Source organism: Harpia harpyja, chromosome 2 (genome assembly GCF_026419915.1).
Source record: "Harpia harpyja isolate bHarHar1 chromosome 2, bHarHar1 primary haplotype, whole genome shotgun sequence".
Taxonomy (NCBI): Eukaryota; Metazoa; Chordata; class Aves; order Accipitriformes; family Accipitridae; genus Harpia; species Harpia harpyja.
Window position 1 is genome coordinate 5,184,295 of NC_068941.1, and position 7,264 is coordinate 5,191,558.

A 7,264-nucleotide genomic window follows, 5' to 3' on the forward strand; every position below is an offset into this window, starting at 1 on the left:
CGAAAAACCTTAAAATAGCTTCTTCATAATGGTCTGTCACAATCTAAGTAACTCAGACAAAATATTTTGACTTGCATGATTCAAATAGTTTTTGGAATGTATGTTTACTACCTAAATGTATTTTTTCAGCACCTACTTTTTTTATACAGAATGACTATTATTAATGATTCAGTCTCTGGAAATAAATAATGAAGCTTCCTCTCATACTGATTGGCTAGACTAATGTAGTTTCCAAACTACATTAAAGCAATGTGAAAACACATATCCATTTGCAAACAAATAACATAGGAAAAGGACAGTATAAATAACGATTAACATAGGGGAGAAGGACCAGAAGATGTGAGGAAGCAGAACTTTTGAAACAATATATACAATTCTGGAAATACTCAGAAATAAGATTCAGTATTCTTATACATAAGCACCCATAAGATACTAGAATTACATGACAAAGAAGGGACTGTATTATTCTTACTGGAAATTCTTGACAGAAGCTGTATCAGAGAAATACACTGGAGGGAAGATCGTCATGCAAAGACTTCTCGATTAACTGCCTGCTTCCTTTGCAAGCACAGGATTCTGAATTTGCCATTTTGCTCGCTTCCTGAGATAATCTGAAGCTCACTTAGTAGATGACACCAGACCTGTATATACTGATACGAGTTCTGGTTCTTAGACTTAAATTCAGGTACTTCATTCTGATCTCCTTAATGTGAAGAGTGCCTTAATCTCTTATGAAGACTTTCCCTAATATTAAACTAAGTGACGGTATTGTGAATGCTTAGCAGCCTATTCTCCCTAAAGATGAAAATCCAAAGTAAGCCAACTTAATTAAGAATTAATTCCCTTTAAATCACAGCCTGCATTGTTCATTTCTGCTTCAGTCTCTGATCAATTATTTGTGGCATGAAATGATTTACGAGACACAGGGGCAAATTAATTTAGGTGACAAAAGTGATTCCATCTCTTGCCAGAGATATTCCGTCCTGTTTTAAAAAAATTCATGTATTAATAAAAAGTTTTGGCCTGCTTACGAGGGTCTGTGTTATGACTTTGATATTTCTTCACATAGACCCACAATGCCATTTTCATTTTATTACAACCACCCCTCTTTTCCTGCTCGAAGGGATAATTGTCAAAACCGTGTTTTGAAGGAATGCATTAACTCCTTAAGAATTCTCTGAAAGTCTTGTGACTTCAGCTGCTGAAAAAGTGCTGGCTTCTTTCAAACTACTGCCCTTCAATGGAATAACTCAACCCAAATGTTGATTATTCTTTTATGGTGAATGAAAGATTGTGCTATTTAAGCAGCTGAATATACAAACAAGGCTACACAACTATGCTAGAACATTGTAATTTCTGAATAATGCTTTTTAAATCTCTTGGTATGAGCTTCTGGATCCAGCAGTCAGAGGTCGTAACAGCTGCCAATACTTTTTTTTTTTTTTTTAAAGCTTATTGCAAACAAAACAAAAGGCTGGGGAGTACTAAGTAAAGTCCTTTTGACAAAAAGCAAATAATAAAAACAAAACAATTTTTTCCATGATCAGCTACGAAGACTGAGCAAATAGGATTAGTCAGCAAGCTGCTCTTAAAAAGAAAATAAAATTAACGTGTTCTGGATATCAGTATAGTAGGAGAGGAGATAGTAGTCTTCAGTCCAGACTTATGGAGAAAAAACAGTCCTTTAAGAGGATCTGTGGCTTTACTCTTCAAAAATTCTTTTGAATTATGTACCATATTGCACAAATCTGATCTATTACAAAGGCAACAAGATTGCTTTAGGAAACATTTCCATCTCTCTTCTTGATGAGGATTATCTGTTTATAAATTACAGGATGAGTAGCTGACATATTTTAATGAGTGCTTCTTGTAAATCCCAGGGAAACCTTTTCAATATACTACTCGATGATTTTTAAATGCTCAAGAGAATTTTCATTTCAAATATATGTATCTTTTAATAAGTCGTAGAAAACAATGACACAGGTAGGATACTACACATGATGAAGAGAGTTCAAAGAGCCACAGCTGCAAGAAAGGATGGCTAGAAAAGACAGAAAACATTAGAAATATGTAATAAAAGCTAGGGCTGTGTACCCATATTTAGGTCATCAATAAGTTTACCAAAATGTTGCCACTGATTTAGGAATATGAGTTGTACTGAAATTAACTGCGTAACACATCAGTTGAACCAGTATTTTTCAGTATGTGGTCCACAGACTCTCTGATGTCCATGCCTTGATTTTTGGAGTCCTATGAAAGATTTTGCTTATAGAAAGCAAGCATATTTGTCAAGAGAGTAAAACTTGCTACACAGAACTCTGCAAGCAAACTAGATGTTTTTAGGGATCTGCAATGAAAATAGGTTACAAATTACTAAATTGGCCAATTGCTTAGTTATCTCAGGTACTGATGACCTGCATTTTTCCAGAACTAACATCATGACAGCACTTACACAATAAAGCTGAATTTTAGGCCAACCATTTAGACAGACATCTACTCTTGAGTTTCCACTGTTATCCTGAGTCGAGGCCAAAAAAGCACATAAAAACACATACTGTTCAGAAAGGATGTTATTATGAGAAAGCAAACAGAAAAAATGTATATTAAAGTTTCATATTGTTAATCATGTTTTGCCCTCACCACTGAATTAATTTTCTTCACTTCAGCATGGGCATGTTTGCTACATTTTCCTCTCCTCTGCAAAGATAAATATTAACTGTTTAAGACAGTTTCATAAGAATAAAAGTGGAGGGTGAAATCCCTAATTTACTTAAGTGAATTACAATCTTTCCACCACCTGGGGGAGTTGGGAGGAGTGATCCTTATGCTCAGTGCCTATGGAGTCAGCCTCTGGTGTACCTGACAACATCGCCTGGTTTCACCAGGAATGTTTTACCAGGAACTCTGCTAGCGTGGGAGGGGCAGTGCAGTAGCACTGGATTCAGCCAGTTCTGGATATTCACCCAGAAGCCCTATACATGCAGTCCACTGTCTTAGAGGGAATTTCCTCACATTTTTAAAAGAGTTCTGATGGTTTTAGTACTTTAAGCTGGATTCGGGAGGAAAAAAAGGGATCTGCAAAAAATGCTTTATAAAATTATTTCAAAGCTGACAAGTCTACTCACAACAATTCATGTAGAAGATAATACACAGAATCATAGAATCAGAGAATGGTTTGGAAGGGATCTTCAAAGATCATCTAGTCCAACACCCCTGTAATAGGCAGAGACATCTTTCACTATATTAGGTTGTTCAAAGCCCCATCCAACCTGACCTTGAATGTTTCCAGTGATGGGGTGTCCACAACTTCTCTGGGCAACCTGTGCCAGTGTCTCATCACCCTCACCATAACAAATTTCTTCATTATATCCAAACGAAATCTATCATCTTCCAGTTTAAAACCGTTGCCCCTTGTCCTGTCACTAAAGGCCCTGGTAAAAAGTCTTTCTCCATTTTCTTATGTATAAGCCCCCTTTGTATGTTGAAAAGCCACAATAAGGTATACCCAAGGTATACCAATAAGGACCTTCTCTTCTCCAGGCTAAATAACCCCAAATCTCTCAGCCTTTCATCACAGGAGAGGTGTTCAAGACCTCTGATCATTGTCGTGGCCCTCCTCTGGACCCGCTCCAACAGGTCCATGTCTTCCTTGTACTGGGGACCCCAGAACTGAATGCCCTACTCCAGGCAGCGTCTCACAAGAGAGGAGTAGAGGGGCAGAATCACCCCCCTCAACCTGCTGGCCACGCTTCTTTTGATGCAGCTCAGGATACAATTGGCCTTCTGGACTGCAAGGGCATATTGCCGTCTCATGTCCAATTTTTCATCCACCAGTATGCCCAAGTCCTTCTCTGCAGGGCTGCTCTCATAGCCCATTCTGTAATGGTATTGGGGATTGCCCCGATCCAAGTGTAGAACCTTGCACATATTATCTAACCTGGTTGAGATCTTAAAAATTATTGTAAACAGTCCTATACCCCCAAGAAAAATATCAACGGATGTCTCCAAAGAACCCCCAACATGAAACTCTACCTTAACGGACAAGGCTGGAACCTATCTGTGGCATTGCATGGCAACAATCAACTGATATTTTCTTTAAAATTAGCCACTTTCCCAAGAGCATATGCTTTAAAAAACCAATGTGGCTATAAGGTAGGAGAAGGCCTTTTGCTAGTCCGGACTCACAAATACACCTGATGCATGCTCTTAAAAGGATTACGTTGATTTATCTATGTAAAAAATAACTGTGTCCTTCCCCTACCACCACCACACCTTCATGCTGTCTCTACAGCATCTTGTTTAATTCCTGTCATGTGTCGGGGAAGAAACTGATCCTCCACAGAGATCATGAAAGAATTTCCTTCTGTCCACTGTACAGCACTGAACATTGAAATAGCTAGTTGCATGAAAAGAACCATTACCAGCAAATATTTTAACAAAGAATGATGGAGTTGGTATTTTTCACATGAGTAATTCTTATACTTGTCCCATTGTCATCTGATTATGCCTGAGAGATGCCATTAGTCAATGGGACTTCTTGTGTGAATAAGGATAACTCTCCTGACAAGTTGAAGAATTAATTCCTGAACAGTTAATTTTAATATACAATGTGAGCATTTCAAATGGCCTATTTACACAGTTTTAATCTGAATAAAATAGAAAATGTCACCTCAATGCTAATACAACTTTCCTGTAAATTATGCACATTTTTAAAGCTAATGAAGCTGTCATTATCTTATTAAAATTTGGCATAGCAGTTATTTTTAAGTTATCATCATGGCTTTTAAAATATTTTGGAATTAAACTACTTTAATTCATTTGTATTACTTGTAGGCTGTATGAAAATATTTTTTTTATCATGCCTATTAGATGAATGACGGTATTATGTTTTATTACACATGTTCAATCACATTCAAAAATTTGGCTACCTTCATTTCCCACATCAATATAGATTGTTTCAATCCTGGTCTCAATGAAATCAGAAACAAAATTTCAGTTGATTTCACTGGAAGCAGGCCTAAATAATGAATTTATGCTGCTGCTAATAAGGATAAAGAATTATATTTAACACTACTTTTTTCAATAATTTACTAGTATATATGGAACAAAATAGAATCATGGAATGGCTTGGGTTGGAAGGGACCTTAAAGACCACCTAGTCCCAAGCCCCTGCCATGGGCAGGGACACCTTCCACTCAACCAGGTTGCTCAAAGCCCCATCCAACCTGGCCTTGAACACTTCCAGTGAGGGGGCATCCGCAACCTCTCTGGGCAACCTGTCCCAGTGCCTCACCACCCTCACGGTGAAGAATTTCTTCCTTTCACCTAATCTAAATATACCCTCTATCAGTTTTAAGCCGTTACCCCTTGTCCTATCACTACATGTCCTTGTAAAAAGTCCCTCTCTGGCTTTCCTATAAGCCCCCTTTGGGTTCTGGCAGGCTGCTCTAAGGTCTCCCCGGAGCCTTCTCTTCTCCAGGCTGAACAACCCCAACTCTTTCAGCCTGTCTTCATAGGAGAGGTGCTCCAGCCCTCTCACCATCTGGATGCGCTCCAACAGGTCCACATCCTTAATTATGTCCATGATCACAAAGAAATACACTTGTTTTCAAGTTTAGATTTAGCTAGGTAAACCTAGGTCATGTTTTAATTAGTATAAAGAGACATATCTTCATTTGAAGACTTGATCTTTTCCCTTTATCTCAGTACACATTTGCTGCATTTATAATCAGGAGTTCATAAACACAATGACAAAGTATTGTTGTTGGGCACCACAATGAATGCAGTAAAAAGTAATCGCCCTGGAAAACCCTGGTAATTAAAATTACACATGTTCACACAATTGCCCTCTTACCTGCACATCCCTGGCATTCATTCGTGTTCCCTTTGTCCCAACACAGATGTTACCTGTATCAACCAGAATGTACCTATCCAAGAACCAGGCGAACCTTTTCTGTGACAGAAAGGAGTTGGCATCTACAAAGATTAGCTTGTGAAGCCAGAAGTTTTAATTGCTGCCAAACAAATAGTAGCATAGAAAATACTTTGAGAAGTTCCTTCTGGGAGCTGACTCAATGATTTTTTTCAAGCTAACAGGATTTATTCATGTGTGGAATGATTGAATTGGAATATCGTCCAGTCTTTACCAGCCAGTGGTGTCATTGCCATGTCAGAAGCTTTGGTTATATGAAGAGAATCGTGGTTAACACAACAATCCTTAAGACCTGAGCTGTTATACAGATGCAATGAAAATCTTTTTAACTGGGTGTTGAGCAAATTGTTCTCATTGGCCTTATGAAAATCAATCATACAAACACTGCGATCCAAGCAGTACCTGTCCAAAATGTTTCCATGCTGTGCACCTGTAGTTACATATTTTACAATATTTTCATAAATAATTAGTGCATGTTTTCCCCTTCCTTTTTCAAAAAGACTTGGAACATCAACTTTGCCCACTGCAATCTCCATGTTTTACTGAAATTGACTCGTTCTGGGATTGCAATTACATCCTGCCCCAGCTGTGAATACCGCCTCTCCACTAACAGCAGGACAACAGCTTCAGTTCTAGGTACATCAACTGCTTTTCTGTTTTTTCCTCAAGCAGATGAGAAAGCAAAAGCTCGATGTCTCCACATCCCATTCTGAGGACTGTCTTAGAAACTCCCATTTCTTGCTTATGTTCACCGAACAAACATTAAGCAGAAACAGGAATACTTACCATACAGAATAAAGTCAAGACACCAACCACTCTTCAAAAATGTCTAGGAAACCTGACCTCAGAGTCCACAGTTCATGATTTTAAACTTTTATGTCTTGCCTTTTAGCTGTGCGTAAGCTGGGGAAAAAAAAACATGTTTGGATGCAACCTCTCACAACATATGAAACCATTGCAATAAATAACCAATGACTGTTAAAGTGAATTGTATACATTGTACATACATGACAATTTTCAGTAAGTTATATGTTAACTGTGCATGGAACAGTTAATCTGTAAACTCAGTTGTGACGTTGCAATTCATTTATCCATTATAGTTTCCTGTAAATATCACATATGATCAAAGAAGTTTCCCAACTTCCAATGGCAATGCCTGAAAAGAAGGAAAAAGAACCAACTGTATTTACTTCTCAATTGATATTACAATGAAATTATAATTTTGCTTGCATACGGAAATCAAAGAATATGCGCTGAGAATACAAAATAGCCAAAAGGAAGATGCCATAAGTAATGTTCATTTCCATTAAGATATCAAGACCAGCTGATTTT

At 37.8% G+C, this 7,264-nt stretch overlaps 1 long non-coding RNA gene across 1 annotated transcript in view; it reads right to left on the bottom strand.

Moving 5' to 3' along the window:
• The window catches only part of LOC128153972 (uncharacterized), a 66,353-nt gene extending 59,541 nt beyond the window's left edge, over positions 1-6,812 (bottom strand). Inside the window, exon 1 of the long non-coding RNA XR_008239178.1 lies at positions 6,719-6,812. This is a non-coding gene — a long non-coding RNA (uncharacterized LOC128153972). The remainder of the gene's footprint in view (positions 1-6,718) is intronic.
• Positions 6,813-7,264: the final 452 nt, after the last annotated feature.